The sequence below is a fragment of the Prionailurus viverrinus genome, chromosome E2, assembly GCF_022837055.1.
Source record: "Prionailurus viverrinus isolate Anna chromosome E2, UM_Priviv_1.0, whole genome shotgun sequence".
NCBI classification, from domain to species: domain Eukaryota; kingdom Metazoa; phylum Chordata; class Mammalia; order Carnivora; family Felidae; genus Prionailurus; species Prionailurus viverrinus.
This window is the reverse complement of record NC_062575.1, coordinates 44,670,488-44,687,469: the sequence shown is the minus strand read 5'-3', so window position 1 is coordinate 44,687,469 and position 16,982 is coordinate 44,670,488. Positions and strand designations below refer to the sequence as shown.

The following is a 16,982-nucleotide window of genomic DNA, read 5'->3' as shown; positions in this document are numbered from 1 at the left end:
AGGACCGGTGATGGCAGGCATTCAGGAGAATGTGGCAGTGCAGGCAGAGATCAGTGGATTTGGGGTCTGCAACTTTAGATAAAATCACACTGTGGGAAGAGCTACAGGACACCAGAGAGAAATGGAGCTCTCCGGGGGAGTGAGAAAGAAGATGATTCTAGACCGGTAGATCCAAGTAGACTTTGAGATCTCATTGCTGTCCTGTGCTGGCACATTTCGCCCCCCCATTGGTTTGCGTATTGCCCTTCCCCGCTTGCACCCTCTTTTAAATATCTTTTTTTTGATGTTTATTTATTTATTTTGAGAGAGAGAGAGAGCACGCACGCGCGTGAGTGGGGGAGGGGCAGAGAGAGGGAGGGAGAGAGAATCCCAAGCAGGCTCCTCACTGTCAGCACAGAACCTGACGTGGGGCTCAAACTCATGTACCATGAGATCATGACCTGAACTGAGATCAAGAGTCAGATGTTTGACTGACTCAGCCGCCCAGGTGCCCCTGTCATCTTTTAGATGCTGCTTGTCCGGCCTTTCCCGTGATTCAAGTCAAGAGCAGAGTCCTCCACCCTGCGCCAGCACGGAGCCCCCTGCAGCTGCCGTTGCCGCCGCGCCCCGGGAAGGCACCGAGCCCCCCCCGACGCCCCTCGCTGGCACGGCTGCCTGTGGAGCCGACGTGCGGCAGGAGGCAGCCGCTCTGGCGGCCCTCGCGGGCTCGGTGTTCCTGGCCCAGTTGATGATCTTCCTGATTAGCGTCATCAGTTCCATCTTCCGTGGGCATCTGGGCAAAGTCGAGCTGGATGCTGTTACTCTTGCGGTATCGGTGGTGAATGTTATTGGGATTTCAGTTGGAACTGGCTTGGCCTCCGCTTGTGACAGGCTGATGTCTCAGTCCTTCAGAGGCAAGAACCTAAAACGCGTGGGGAATCACACTCCAAAGAGGAATCCTCATCTTGATGCTGTGTTGCTTTCCTTGCTGGGCCATCTTCATCAATACGGACCGTATCCTCCTGCTCTTAAAACAAGAACCCGAAGTCTCCAGGATAGCCCAGATTTATGTGATGATTTTCATTCGTGCTCTTCCTACAGCGTTCCTGTTTCAGCTGCAGACAAGATATTTACAAAGTCAGGGCATCATCATGCCTCAGGTGATCACTGGGATTGCAGCAAATGTGATCAGTGTGGGCATGAATGCCCTCCTGCTCTATGCCCTGGACCTTGGAGTGGTAGGATCTGCCTGGGCAGACAGCACTTCCCAGTTCCTCCTGTGTGCTCTCCTCCTGTACATGTGGTGGGAAAAAATCCACATCAATACCTGGAGAGGGTGGACTTGGGACTGTTTCCAAGAATGGGGCTCCTACATCCAGCTGGCTGTCCCCAGTATGTTCATGGTGTGCACTGAATAGTGGACCTTTGAGATCGGAACTTTCTTGCAGGACTGATTAGCGTGACAGAGCTCGGGGCCCAGGCCATCATTTACGAACTGGCCTCTGTAGCCTACAGGGTGCCCCTTGGCTTTGGTGTGGTGGCCAGTGTCCGAGTGGGCAAGGCTCTGGGGGCAGGGAATGCCGAGCAGGCTCGGGACTCTAGCATCACTGTTCTCCTGTGTGCCGGTGTCTGTACTCTCGTCGTGGGCATTTTACTTTCGGCGATGAAGGATGTGATTGCCTATATATTTACCAGAGACAGAGCTATTATTTTACCTTGTGAGCCAAGTGATGCCTATTTTTGCTCCCTTTCATCTATTTGATGCCCTTGCAGGCACCTGTGGTGGAATCCTATGAGGTATAGGAAAACAGAAGATTGGTGCTATCGTGAACGCCATCGGTTATCATGTGTTTGGTTTTCCCATCGGAGTATCTCTGGTGTTTGCCGCAAAACTTGGGATAATAGGTCTCTGGTCTGGATTAATAGTCTGTGTCTTCTTTCAAGCCCTTTTCTGTCTGGTGCTCGTCTGGAGGACAAACTGGAAGAGAGTCGCAGAGCAGGCACAGGTTCGAGCTGGGGTGAAAGGGATCAAAGAGACCACGCCACACCAACAGATCTGCCTGTGTTGGAAAAAGAAGTCACCGATGGAGCGATTTTACCTGATATCATATTGGGGCACCTGGGTGGCGCAGTCGGTTAAGCGTCCGACTTCAGCCAGGTCACGATCTCGCGGTCTGGGAGTTCGAGCCCCGCGTCGGGCTCTGGGCTGATGGCTCGGAGCCTGGAGCCTGTTTCCGATTCTGTGTCTCCCTCTCTCTCTGCCCCTCCCCCGTTCATGCTCTGTCTCTCTCTGTCCCAAAAAAAATAAATGTTGAAAATTCACTTAAAAAAAAAAAAATTACCTGATATCATATCGTCAGATCAGAGAGCCAGACCCAGCTAAGGGTAATAGAAGAAAACAACCGGTATGCGGTGGCCACCGTTGGGGATGTTTTGACAGTGAAGCAACTGATTTTCTTTTTTTTTTTTAATTTTTTTTTCAACGTTTTTTATTTATTTTTGGGACAGAGAGAGACAGAGCATGAATGGGGGAGGGGCAGAGAGAGAGGGAGACACAGAATCGGAAACAGGCTCCAGGCTCTGAGCCATCAGCCCAGAGCCTGACGCGGGGCTCGAACTCACGGACCGCGAGATCGTGACCTGGCTGAAGTCGGACGCTTAACCGACTGTGCCACCCAGGCGCCCCAAAGCAACTGATTTTCTATCGTGGAATGGCTCTAGCTGTTGATGTCGCTGCTCTTTTAGCAGGAAGTTTAATAAGAGTTTTTCAGTGAGCGTGGCTAAAACAGAAGAATTAGCAGCAGCCCACACACTAGACACGATAATTCTTGTGATACATGAAGCCTGGGAGGTGACCCTGTCATGCGCACAGTGGTTTCTCTCCCGATTGTGAATGGAAAGGATATCAGTGATGTTTTCTTAGTTATGCTGAGAATCTGCACTATCCTGTTGGAGATCATGAAAGGAGTTGTAATTCTAAGTTTCTCCCAAACATTAACTCTACCATGGGTTTTAAGTCTGTAGATTTGATTTTCCCTGCCCTAAGTGTTCTGTACTCTTACACTGAATGTCTTCCTTCTTTTGGGAGAGTTCATTGCCTTCTAAACTTGATTGCTGATCCAGTTTTGTTCGTATTTCTCTGTTAACGTATTTAATCTTGTCGGTGAGTGTGTATTAAGTGCCTGTTCTGGTGCTGTCTCTGGTATTGCCATATAAACTTTTATAAAATAAACACCTTAAAATTGAAAATGTGTGCCTATGAGGGAGTGCCTGGGTGGCTCAGTTGGTTAAGCGTCCGACTTCGGCTCAGGTCGTGATCTATGGGTCATGAGTTCAAGACTCACGTCGGCCTCTGTGCTGACAGCTGGGAGCCCGGAGCCTGCTTCAGATTCTGTGTTTCCCCCTCTCTCTGTCCCTCCCCCACTTATGATCTGCCTCTCTCTCAAAGTAAATTTTAAAAAAGTTAAAAAAGAAAAGCAGTGTCCTCCAGTTCTGCAGCCTTGCCCCCCACATCCCCAGTGCCGGTGTTCCACTGAAGGGGAGGAACAAGAAGGTGCAGCCCAGAACTAGCATCTCAGGAGTATTCTTCAGTCCTGCCCCTTTTGGATTCCTTAGGATTCCATCGTGGGTTTTGCCACCCACTGCTGGTAACCATACCCTGACCTCCCTCTGCAGAGACCTCTCCTTCCTTTACTCGGTCCACCTGCTTGCTATTAATCAGACTCCAGGCCTCTGGCCAATAATACCAGCTGTGGTGGCTGAATAACGGTCCCCCTAAAAGATATGCGTGTCTTAATCCCTGGAACCTATGAATGTCACCTTACATGGGGAGAAAGAACTTTGCGGGTATGACGAAGAATCTTATGGTGGGGAGGTTATCCTGCATAATCTGTGTGGTCCTCAAAGGTCATCAGGGATACTCTTTTTTTTAATGTTTATTTATTTTTTTAGAGAGAGACAGAGAGAGAGCGAGCGCACGAGCAGGGGAGGGGCAGAGAGAGAGAGGGAGACACAGAATCGGAAGCAGGCTCCAGGCTCCACGCTGTCAGCACAGAGCCTGACGCAGGGCTCAAACTCATGAACCACGGGATCATGACCTGAGCCGAAGTCAGACATTTAATCAACTAAGCCACTCAGGCGCCCCGATCACAGATATTCTTATGAGAAGGAGGCAGAGGGAGATTTCAGACAGACAGACAGAAGAGGGGAAGATGACAGGATCACCAAGGCAGAGACTGGAGTGATGAGACCACAAGCCAAGGAATGCCAGTGCCACCAGGTGATGGAAGAGGCAGGGAATAGGTTTTCCTTAGACCACCATACTGGTTTTGGATTTCTGACCTCCAGAACTATCAGAGACTAAATTTCTGTGGTGTTAAGCCACGGTGTTTGTGACAATTTGTTATAACAGACACAGGAAATGAGTACACCAGCCCCAGCATTTACTGCCCATTCTGATACTGTGTGTCAGGCACTATGCCAAGAGCTTGGTAAAGATGAACTCATTAATCCTGAAAACGTTCTGTGAAACAGACTCATAAACAGAGTAAACTGGTGGTTGCCAGAGAGGAGAGGAAGTATGGGGACGGGCGAAATAGGTTGAAGGGGATTAAGAGGTACAGCATCCAGTTATAAAATAAACAAGCCATGGGGGTGAAAAGTACAGCATAGGGAATATAGGCAATAAAAAAATTCTATGAGTTTGGCACACTCATCCCCATTTTATAGATGAGAAAACTGAGGTATGGGGGTGGGGGTTAAAAAATTTGCCTAAAGTCAGACAGCTGGTAAATGGAAGAGCTGAACTCTGAGCTTGGGAGCCGGACAGTCTGGCTCAGGAGTCCATGGTCTTCACTGCTGGACTCTGCTCCCCCTGTGCTAGGAGGATCCAGGTTAGAACCATCTCTCCCAGCAGCCTGTAGAAGTCGTAGAAATCCCACACAGGAGGGTACAAGCGCATAGGCAAGGGTATAAGATCATGTCATCTGCTTCCCTTAAAGTGTCTGCATGGTCACCAGGCTTCCTGCCATTGGGCCTTCACTCTTTCCCTGAACCCATGACGGAATGACCTTGCACCCTAGTTCCCTGGGATCCCTTCCACGTGTTCTGGTTCATGCTCTAACCCCAGATCCCAGGGGCTGTCATGTTTAACCCCTCCCTCCCTCCCTGTATTTAACCACTTTGGATACACAGAGAATAGGGGGGAAATATCGTCTGCTGTTGCTTTCTATGGAATTCACTGGCATTTAGTATTTATGAGCATGCATGTTTATAAGGATCTGGATTTGATAGTGAAACAGGACTAAGAACTTGGGAGGAGACTGTTCCTTTATTTATAGAATCTTGAAGAGGCTGTCCAACCTTTCTCCCCCACCCCACTTCTCTGTCTGTTGTCCCTGTAAAACTGACCTTCAGACCAAGAACAGGACTAATAATCTCCCCACCCTCGGTCCCCTTGGCCACACGCAGCTTCCAGCCCAGACCTCCAGGTAGCTTTCAGCGGCTTAGGCCTCCTTTGAAACAGCAGAAGGCAGCTGGCTGTTAGCTTGGACTGCCTTTCAGTGTTGACCATGAGCCAAGGAGGAAGGGCAGAGAGTCTTTAGCGGTGGAAGTGTTACAAGTTTCCTCAGTGAAGCTGTGATGTGTTGCAGTCAGGTGCTGGCCGATCCTGCAGAAGTCAAGCCAGCTCAGGGTGAAACCGGTGCTCTGTTCCTTTTCCAGCCCAGCCTTTCCTCTGCTTTCTTCCCTTTTACCTGCTTCTGTCCCGTATGCACCTTGTCCCCCCACCCCCTGGCCCCACCAGGTGTGGCATCATGGGAACTGCCAGGGTTTCTGTCCAGTTTGCAGAATCTTAGGAAACTCAGATTTCACCAGAGAATCTCAAGAGGCATGGGGGAAAGTGTCAGAAATTCCTGGGTGGGGAAAACGGTAGTACATGTGGTTTGAAAATTGTAGTTTTCCAGAAGGGAAAGCCCTGATTTTCTTAACACAGACTATAGAAAGTACAGTTTGTGTTTATCAGAAACGGAAATTGGTTAAAAATAGATTGAGAAACAGCAGTGCAGTTGACGTAATACTTTACTACCAGCTCTCCGAAAAGTTTATATGAACTAAAATCTACATGTTGAGTCACACCTCCCCCCCCTTCCCCCCCCCCCGCCAGCTCCTTCGTGGCCAGAGGAATTCAGATCCCTCAGTGAGCAGTGAGGCTTTTGTGAAGAGAGGTAGGGCGAGGAGCACACAGACCGGGGCTTCGTGTTCAGGGCTTCCCTCTTTCCCCCCTGGGCCCTTGCTCTGCCGGAATAGGAAGCCACGGCGAATCAGCACCTAAGACTCCCCTGTGTCCTTGCCGCGGACAAAGCTAAAACCCTTAGATCTCTAATGGACCTGGAAACCCAAACCACAGAGGCTTAAACACATACATTTTCTCCTTCTCCTGTCGCATGAAGGAAACGGGTGCATGAAGGCCACGAGGCTGGTGCAGCTTCTCAGACGCGGTCCTCAACAACCCGGGCTTTAGCTTGCTGCTTCACCATCCCTAGATTTGACTTTTTGCTTCATGACCTTAAGAAAAGCATCTACATTTTGAGCAAATAGGAGGTGGAGAGTATAAGGAGTAAAGGACACGTGAGCTGAATGACTGAGTGACTTTATTCTGTAAAACACGTCGACAGCAAGACTGAGCAGAAGCCATGGAGAGTCCCCGTATCCCCGACACATGCACAGCCTCCCCCATTATCCACATCCCCGACCTGTGTTCCATTTGTTACAATGATGAACCTACGTTGACATATCATCATCGCCCAAATCTATCCCTTTTTGTAACCAAGAAAATGATAGCTTCTCTAGAAGCCCTCCTTAGCAGACTTCTTACTTCTCATTGGCTAGCGCTGTATCTCACGACAACCCCTGGCTGCAAGGGTTTCTGGGAAAGTGAATATTAACTGGGCCTTTTCCCGATCTGACAAAACTGGGTAAAGAGGAAGGGGAGAATGTCAAAATTATAGAAATCTTGAATAGGACATAATAGGGAGGAAAAATACTTCTAAGACTAAAATATCTGTGATGACATACAGAGGCATATGATTTTACAGATTCAATGCAATCTCTATCAAGATACCAATAGTCTTTTTCACAGAACTAGAACAAATGATCCTAAAATCTGTATGGAACCACAAAAGACCCCGAAGAGCCAAAGCAACCTTGAGAAAGAACAAAGCTGGAGGTGCCACGATCCCATATTTCACAATATACTACAAAGCTATACTAATCAAAACAGCATGACACTGCCACAAAAATAGACACATAGATCGGTGGAACAGGATACAGTGTCCAGAAATATATCTATACTTATATGGTCAATCCCCCTACAGCAGAGGAGGCAAAAATATACAGTGAGTAAAAGATGGTTTCTTCAACAAGAGGTGCTGGGAAAACTGGACAGCTACATGCAAAAGAACGAAACTGGACCACTTTTGTACAGCATACACAAAAATAAACTCAAAATGGATTAAAGATCTCAACGTGAGACCTGGAACCATAAAAATCCTAAAGTAAAACCTAGGCAGTAATCTCTTGGACATCACTCTTAGCAACATATTTATGGCTATGTCTCTTCAGGTGAGGGAGAGAAAAGCAAAAATAAACTATTAGAATATTAGAACTACACCAAAATAAAAAGCTTTTGCACAACAAAGGAAACCATCAACAAAACAAAAAGACAACTTACTGCATGGGTGAAGATATTTGCAAATGATGTATTTGATAAAAGATTAATATCCACGATACATAAAGAACTTAGACAACTCACCATCAACCAACCAACCAACCAACCAACCAACCAACCAACCAACAATCTAATTAAAAAATGGGCGGATACCTGAATAGACACTTTTCCAAAGAAGGCATATAGAAGACCAACAGGTACATAAAAAGATGCTCAATATCACTAATCATCAGGGAGATTCAAAACAAAACCACAATGAGATATCACTTCACACCAGTTAGAACGGCTGGTGTTAAAAAGACAAGGAAGTGTTGCGGGAGGATGTGGAGAAAAAGGATCCCCCGTGCACGTTGGTGGGAGTGCACGTTGGTGCCACCACTGTGGAAAACTGTGGAGATTCCTCAAGAAATTATAAATAGAAATATCCTATGATCTAGTATTTCCACTACTGGGTATTTACCCGAAGAAAATGAAAACACTAGTTCAAACAGATATATGCATCCCCTGTGTTTACTGAAGCATCATTTATAATAGCCAAGATAGGGAAGCAACCCAAGTATCCAATGATAGATGAATGGATAAAGACGTGGTATACATGTGCAATGAAATGTTACTCAGGCATAGAAAAGAATGGACCTAGAGGGTGTTATGCTAAGTGAAATAAGTCAGACAGAGAAAAGGAAATGCCACATGATGTCACTTATACGTAGAATCTAAAACAACCAACCAAACAGAAACAGACTCGTGCAGAGGACAAACAGGGGTTGCCAGAGGGGAGTGAGGTGTGGGGGTGGGTTGGTGAAATAGATAAAAAGATTAAGAGGTACAAACTTCCCCTCATAAACAAGTCATGGAGGTGAAAAGTACAGCACAGGGAATACAGTTAATAATATCATAAAAATGTTGTGCAGTGATGGGTGGTAACTACCCTTACCGTGGGGAGCATTGAGTAGCGTTCAGTTATCAAGTCGCTATGTTGTACACCTGCGACTAATATAACACTGTATGCCAACTATATCTCAATAGTAAATATTTTTCAAAAGCTCCAAAAAAAGGTGTGGGAGTTGAGAAAGGACTTTTATAAATTGCTTTTATGGAAGTGTAATTTATATACAATAAAGCCTACTAATCTTAGAGATGCAACTGATAACCGTCAACTTATGTATGTGTTTGTATAACTATCACGTAGGTCAAGATACAGAACATTTTCAATGTCCTATAAGACCCCGTTGTGCCCCTGCTCAGAGAGCAAGCCTCCCGCCTCTGGGATAACCACCACTCCAATTTCTACCGCTAAGAGAGGGACGTTAACCGTCATAAATCTTGGAAGGAAAACACGATAGATACAGAGGAACAAAAGGGAGGGAGAAGAAGGCCAAACTAATGGCTGCTTTTGTAATATTACTGCTCTCCTTTGCCTCTTAAATTGTTCTGATTCCATTTTGAAAACCTTCCTCTTAAAACGTCATCCAAAACTGAACACAGAATTTTTAGTTTGTGTGAAGTTGATATAAGCTGAAACTCCAGTCAGTTGGGACTGGATTCTACTGTGTGTAATAGAATAACTCTAAGTAATAGCTGTGTAAATAGGACAGAATTATATTCCTCTGTCATATAAAAGCAGCCTGGAGATTTGTAGTCCAGGGCACCCAGGATTGTCTTTGACAGCCTCAGGAAGACTTCAAAAAGACCCATTCTCTTCCAGCTGTCTGCCCTACCAATCCTAGAGTAGTAGCCTTTGTCTTCACGGTCCATAATGGAAGCTGAAGCCCCAGCCATCACATCTGTGTCCCTGGAAGCAGAATAAGAGGACAGGAAGAAGGAACATTCACTTGTTCTCAATTTCTTAGACTTCTTAGAAGTTCCACACAACACTTCTGCTAATAACTCACTGGCAAGCACTTAGTCTAATGACCACACCTGACCGTAAAGAAGGCTGGGAAGCAGCCTTTCAGCTGGGTTGAGTGCACTGGTAAAAATCAGACTTTTTTACTAAATGAAGAAACCAGTAATCTTTTCCAAATTGGAGTTGTACAGCTTTTGCAGATGAGCCCTCTCTCCCCCAATTCTGCAGCCTTTGCATCACGTCCCCAAAGGCCTGACAGATGCCTAAAGAAGAGCACATCTCCGCTTACGCCATCCCGTCGGGCCTTGTTCTCAGGGAAGACCTCAGCACATGGGAAAGAATGTACCACGCAGAGAATTGCCATCAGCCACACTACTGTCTCGTTCCACGGTCCCTGGTGTTGGATCAATATAATTCAGACCAGTTGCAGAGGTCAGTTTTGTCCTGGGAGCACAAAATCAGATGCGGGCATTCTATTAGCATCCCAGGCAGCTATCTGTGGGCAAGTCTTACATTATCTATATTTGCATTTGCTTTGACACAAGTGTCATTCATCTCCCAGTGAAAGAACTCAGCCACAGCACCGGGAGACAGGAGCCGGGAGCCCAGCTGCCCACGTGGCGGACAGAGGGAGACCAGTTGGCCGGGAAAGCTACCCTGCCATATCCTTCCATGTCAGTCCAGCCAAGATCCGTGGGCCGCAGAGCATGCTGCTCTGGAAACAGAGGCAAGACCAGGCAAAGGCAAAGCTTTCCTTTGTCAGAGGCATCTGAGCTGGGCCAGGAGGCAAGGCCTCAGCTGCCTTGAAAGGGTGGAAGCGGCAGGTCCGGCAGCATTCGGCCAGGGATGTGAATGAAGTTGCCAGACTCATCATAGATGAAGAGAATTGTGGAATCAGGTGAGGCTCTCTGAGAAAGTCCTGCTTGAGTTAAAAAAAAAAAAAAAAAAATTAGGATAAGTCACCTCCCTGATTTTGTGTTCCCTTTCCTCACACTTAACCGACTGAACTTGAACCATTTGCCTTGTTTGTTTGTTTGTTTATAATTGAAGTATTGTTGACACACAGCGTTACATTAGTTTTGGGTGTAGAGCATAGTGATCGGACAAGTCTAGATGTTCTGCTGTGCTCACCACAGATGCAGCTACCTTCTGTCACCACACAGCGCTGTTACAAGCCCACTGACTGTATTCTCTCTGCCGCACCTTTCATCCCCATGACTTACTCATCCCGCGTCCGGAAGCCTGTATCTCCCACTCCCTTTCACCCATTTTTTTTGCCCGTCCACCCCCCCCCCCTTCCCTCTGGCAGCCATCAGTTTGTTCTCCGGATTCATGGATCCGCTTCTGCTTTTTGTTTATTAGTCTCCCATTTGCTTTTTTGAAACATCCGTTGGTGCCTCCTCTCCCACTCCCTAGTAGAACCATTAGTGGAGTTCCTTGATGGGGTAAAGATTCTACTTGTCCGATTCCCCATCCTGTGTCTCAGGAGGGACTGACTCTTTACTCTCCCTGATTCGTCTCCTCGACGCGTCAGACTTTCCACTTCTACTCTTGCTGGATAAGACGTGTTCTTGCAGGATTTTGAAGTTTCAGAAGTGCCCTCCCGCCACGTGAAGTCGGGAGCTAACGGGCACAACTATCTGTGAGTTGTACCTGCGCCCCGTTCTGTCTTTCTCCCCCAGAGGCCTCTCGGGCTCCCCTGAGAAGGGCGAACTCGGGAAGAGAGGGGGTGGGTGACTCTTGCCTCAGTGGGACCGTTCTGCACAGTGGCCTTTGGCAGCATAGGGTTACAGCCTGTGTGGAGAGCGTCTCTCGTCCAGAGGCCCCGGCCGAGATCTCTCGGCCGGGCCTGCAGGCTCAGAGAGGTTTGGCCAGCCGCACATGCCTGCCGCCGTAGCTGAGGGCTTGGGTCAGCCCTGCTCAACCCCAGGAAGTGAGGTGGGAAAGGCAGGTTCCCAGAGCCCCGAAGGAAGGAGTTCTGTGTCAGGACCGCTGTGCTCAGGTCCAGTGCAATTTCCAGCCTGCACCGTGATGGTGCAGAAAGTGCTTACTCCAGAAAGTGATGGAGCACTTGTAACTGGCAGTGACATTAGAGCGGCTTACCTTGTATCTGCTCATTTCTTTGTTTACTTAAACTCACAAACCCTGGTCCTTTCAATATTACTATGAACCGTTGACCTGCATTTCTTGCCTCTGGTTGCCACACACCAGTGTGTCTCAACACTTTTTTGAGAACCGCTGAGTTAGAGGACCGGATGGGCCAAGACGCTCCTGGCCCGGCTAGGGATGGACCAACCCACCTGGGGCTCCTGTGTGGCCTGGCCCCTGTGTAAGCATCTGCCCGCGTTCACCTCCAGACCCCGTTTGCTTTTCTGCCCTGCTGACGCTCATCACACTGGTCCCAAGAGAGGCACCCTCCACGGAGTCCTCCAGCAGTCTCGGTGCTTCTGTGGCGTGTGCTTCAGCACCCCTCTCCCCTCCCCAGACGCAAACAGTGGGGTAGCTCCCACGGTGCCCCCCACCCCAGGGAGGTGTCGGGGCTTCGGGCGGAGGGCGCAGGCCTGCAAACACCTCCATGGCTGTTCTCTCCTGGGCCGCAGAGCCCTCCCATCCAAGGTGTCAGGTGTCAGAGGGGAAGAGCCCTCGCGGGGCCCTGCTGAGGCAGTGGGGCCCTCTTTGCTTCTCTCCACATCTCTGCCCCTGCGAATCTGATCGATCTCTCCGAATCTACGTTCTGACTGTTCTCCCAGGCCCGTTTTTACATCCAGGATCCACGCAGCCCATACTTTCTCTTTTGGAGGCCTCTTTCAGGTCGCCAGCTGACCTTTTCCTCCTGGTCTTTCTTCACCTCCCTTCCTCTCCACCCCCACCCTGGACAATGTCAAGTTTGTCAAGTTCCTGTTCCCTTCCTGGCACGGTCCAGCCAGAGCAGTTTCCTCTCTGGTTTTGCATCACTCGGCATTCCCTGGTCAGCAGAGCACATTTTGTAGAAATTGGGAACCGCTGGTTTTCAGGTCCAAGGGCCCCCAGCCTGCCCAGAAAAGTGTTCCACGGCCACGTGGCCTCACAGAGCCCACCGCTGTTTGGGGGAATCCAGCTCCGCTCTTGCTCCCACACATGTTCTCTGCCACCTCCTCTCGTCTCTCCAGTCATCTCCCTCTGAACTTTGCGGGCCCAGGACAGCCCTAGGCTCCTCGGAAAATCCCCAAAGTCTCTTGGATTAGGCAAGTGAGGGCAGGGTGACGACCAGGTCATGCATCCCATCTCCCCACGAACGGACGGGGATAGAGGAGCAAACAAGACAGACACGGCCCTTGCCTTCGTGGACTTTACCTGGTAGTGGGGGCAAGGAGGACAGAAGAGTACATCCATAAACATCGAAGGTATTTATTGTCATGGCACTTTCCTTGAAGGAGATAAAACAGGATGATGTAATAGAATTACCTGGGATGAGAGGGAGGTGCTGGGAGTGGCAAGGAAGTGTTCCCTGAAGGAGTGGCATTGAGGAGAGGCCTGAAGGAGCTCTCCAGGTGAAGAGCCAGAGGAAGAGCACTCTGGGCAGACAAGACAGTTTGTGCAAAGGCCCAGGGGCAGCGCAGAGCACGGTGTGGTGGAGGAACTGAAAGGAGGCCAGCATGGCTGGGGCAGGACAAGCCCATCGTGCAGGGGTGTGTAGTCCCAACGGGCAGAGTCAGACTTTATGTTCAAAGTAATAGGAAACCATGGAAGGGTTTGGGGCAGAGAAGTGAAATCTGATTTATGGTTTTTGAAGACCCCCTCTGGTTACCTGTTGGGGTGCAAGAGTGTCTTGCTCCTGTCTGTCAAAGCTTCACTCTTCCCCTGGCTTTCGGGGAGATCGGGGAGGCCTCCTGATGCAGGAGCCTCTGTAGGGACCTCACATCTCTCTCTTACCCCTCCGTTCTCTCTGTGCAGGCTTCACTGTCCTCCCACACGGGCCCACTTTCCAGATAGTAGGAGCAGAAGGGAAGAGACTGCTCGCTGTGTCTCTTGCCTCACTTCCTTTGCATCATTTTACTTTTAGAATTTTTTTAATGTTTATTTATTTATTTTGAGAGAGAGAGTGGGGGGGAGGGGCAGAGAGAGAGGGAGAGAGAATCCTAAGCAGACTCTGCACTGTCAGCACAGAGCCAGATGTGGGGCTTGACCCCATGAACCATGGGATCATGACCTGAGCTGAAATCAAGAGTCAGATGCTTAACTGACTGAGCCACCCAGATGCCCACTTTTAGAGTTTTCTATAGCTATTCATGACTTTTCTAGATTTGTGGGAATGACACAAACTTCCCCTGCAAGAAAGCGTTGGGAAGGGAGAGTGCTGCTTTTCCCCCTGAGTCTTTTTTCTTTAAATTTTTTAAATGTTTATTTATTTATTTTGAGAGAGAACACATGAGCAGGGGAGGGGCAGAGAGAGATGGAGAGAGAGAGAGAGAGAGAGAGAGAATCCCAAGCAGGCTCCACACTGTCCGTGCAGAGCCTGATGCAGGGCTTGAACTCATGAAGTGTGAGATCATGACCTGAGCCAGAGTCAAGAGTCAGATGTTCAGCTGACTGAGCCACAACCAGATGCCCCTCCCTGAGTTGTCTTGCCTTCATTCCTGCCCGCCCTGGCCCACGCAGAGCAGGCCACAGCCTCTGAATGTTACCGAGGAATCTCAATTCTGGAGCAGAAGTCAAGTATCAGGCCACAGTGGTTCCCATGATCCTCAGATCCCTGCTGGTACCTCCTTGCTGTCTGTGGTTGTGTGTATGTGTGTGTGTGTCGGTGGGGGAGGGTTGAGTGGGGATGGGGGGGCTTCCTAGACCATTCCTCTCCAGGTGTTAAGCCTGGATAAGCAGGAAGAGGAGGGAGTTTCTGGTGTGGGAGGAACCAAGTGGGGCAAAGCTGAGTTTCCCTGCTTTCCACCCGCTGGCCTCACTTCCTTCCTCTGTCCCAGCCATCCGTCTGATACCGTGTGGCTGACCTGCCCCCTCAGTCTCTCTGAAGAGCAAAGGTTTTGGTTGGGGGCTGTTTGGGGAGACAGGGTGCGGGATGGGATGGAGTAAGTACTTTGAAAAAGCGTATTTCATACACTTTTGCATTTGAAAGACAAAGTCAGAAACAGTTGTTTTCGTGATACCAGTGAAAGTCAGCTTTGGGGTTATTTTTACTAAGGGCTGAGGGGTTAGGGTTAGGGTTAGGGTTAGGGTTAGGGTTAGGGTACAGGATGGGCATCTCACGCCCAACTCGCAGCAGGGGTCGTCTCCACGATTCATTCAGGCTAATTCCAGGTTCCTCTCCCTGGTGCCATCCCAGCCTAGCACCCCCTGGTGACCGTCACCAGCCACAGCCCACGTGTGCCAGTGTGTAACGTTGGGCAGGATTACCTTATCCAGGCCTCAGTTTCTTCATTTGTAGAGTGGGGATAATGATATATTGACCTTTTAGGGATGTCGTGAGGATTGGAAGGGCTGTGTATGTGTATGCATGCACATGCGTGTGTGCACGTGTGTAAACGTATGCGTGTATGAGCACGTTTGGCACGTGGCAAGCACTTGTAAGTGTTGGCTGCTGTTACTATCATTATTTTATTTTTGGTTAGGGTTAGGCTAAATGATATGTGAGAAAAATGTCATTTTTTTAAAAGAGTTTTTAAAAATATTTATTTATTTATTTTTGAAAGAGAGAGAGAGAGAGAGAGAGAGAGAGAGAGAGAGAGCAAGTAGGGGAGGTGCAGAGAGAGAGGAAGACAGAATCCCCAGCAGGCTCCACACTTTGAGCACAGAGCCCAACGCAGGGCTAGAACTCACGAACTGCAAGATCGTGACCTGAGCCGAAACCAAGAGTTAGATGTTTCACTGACTGAGCCACCCAGGTGTGCCCTGAAAAATGTTGATTTTTTCTTTTAATTAAAAAAAAATTTTTTTTAACGTTTATTTATTTTTGAGACAGAGAGACAGAGCATGAACGGGGGAGGGGCAGAGAGCGAGGGAGACACAGAATCCGAAGCAGGCTCCAGGCTCTGAGCCCTCAGCCCAGAGCCCGACGCGGGGCTCGAACTCACGGACCGCGAGATCGTGACCTGAGCTGAAGTCGGACGTTTAACCTACTGAGCCACCCAGGCGCCCCAATCTTTTAAAAATCCCGTAAATGGGGCGCCTGGGTGGCGCAGTCGGTTAAGCGTCCGACTTCAGCCAGGTCACGATCTCGCGGTCCGGGAGTTTGAGCCCCGCGTCGGGCTCTGGGCTGACAGCTCAGAGCCTGGAGCCTGTTTCCGATTCTGTGTCTCCCTCTCTCTCTGCCCCTCCCCCATTCATGCTCTGTCTCTCTCTGTCCCAAAAATAAACGTTGAAAAAAAAAAATTTAAAAATCCCGTAAGTCCTACTGCAGGACGGTTGTGATAGTGCTCTTTGGTAACTAAAGTGAACGTTAGCCTGGTCCCAGCCTTCTGTCCTCTGCCCCGTGTCTCACAAGCTCCTCCCGACTTGCTTTGACCTCATCTTGCTGCTTCCCTCTTCACTGGGTTTCCTATCGTGTGCCTCTTGGCAAAGCAGCTCCTTAGGTCTCTGCTGAGGTCTCCACCTCGCCCTCTCATCCTTTCTTCTTCTCTACCTGAAGAAGTCTCCTCGTAAGGATTCCAGAGTCTCATAACCTCTCTCCACCTCCAGGAGGGGAAGATGCCCATTACATCCCAGATCAGTGGTCCTCAAAGTGTGGCCCCTATGCCAGCAGGATCAGCGTCACCTGGGAACTTGTTAGAAATGCACGTTCTTGACCACCTACCCCAGACCTGCTCTGTCAGAGACTGTGGGGATGGGATCCTGTGATCTGTGTTTTAACCAGTCCGTCAGGAGATTTTGGTGCATGCCAGGGTTTGAGAGCTGCTGTCACATAGGAGGAGTGGGTCCAGTGGCCGTTTTGGGGTTGTTCAAGTTCACAGTTCTGTTCTGGACAGCTGGTGTTCACATGGAACTGTAAGGCTCCATTGTGGAGACAGGGACCACAGACAGAAGGGGAGCCGGCTGACCACTCTGAATGCCTTCTGGCCTCGTCCCCTCCAGAACCTCCCAAAAGGGGATGTCAGCCAGGCAGCTGGGAAGGCAGCCTGGATTCCCACGAGGGCTGTGTCCTGATCAGCTGCATGGCTCTGGGGAGTCACGTCACCTCTCTGGGCTTTGTTGTGAGTCGTGGCCCTCCGTGAATAGAGCAGGATTGTTTGGGGGAAGAAACGAGGTCACTTAGGTGAAGACACTTTGCAGAACTGCAGCTATTTCTCTACTGTAAATTGTCACCAGACAACTAAACTCTTTATGGGAGCGATTCTCAACTTTTTTCCAGTGGCCACACATGGGACTGATTATGCTGACATGCTAAACAGACTCCCCAAAACATTCCAGCTGTGACTGCTGCCAATCCCTCTCTTGCCCATGAGA

General features: G+C 49.2%; 1 pseudogene; it reads left to right on the top strand.

Annotated features, from left to right (window-relative positions):
- Window positions 1-439: 439 nt before the first annotated feature.
- On the top strand, window positions 440-3,515 carry LOC125152561 (multidrug and toxin extrusion protein 2-like; annotated as a pseudogene).
- The last annotated feature ends 13,467 nt before the right edge of the window (window positions 3,516-16,982 follow it).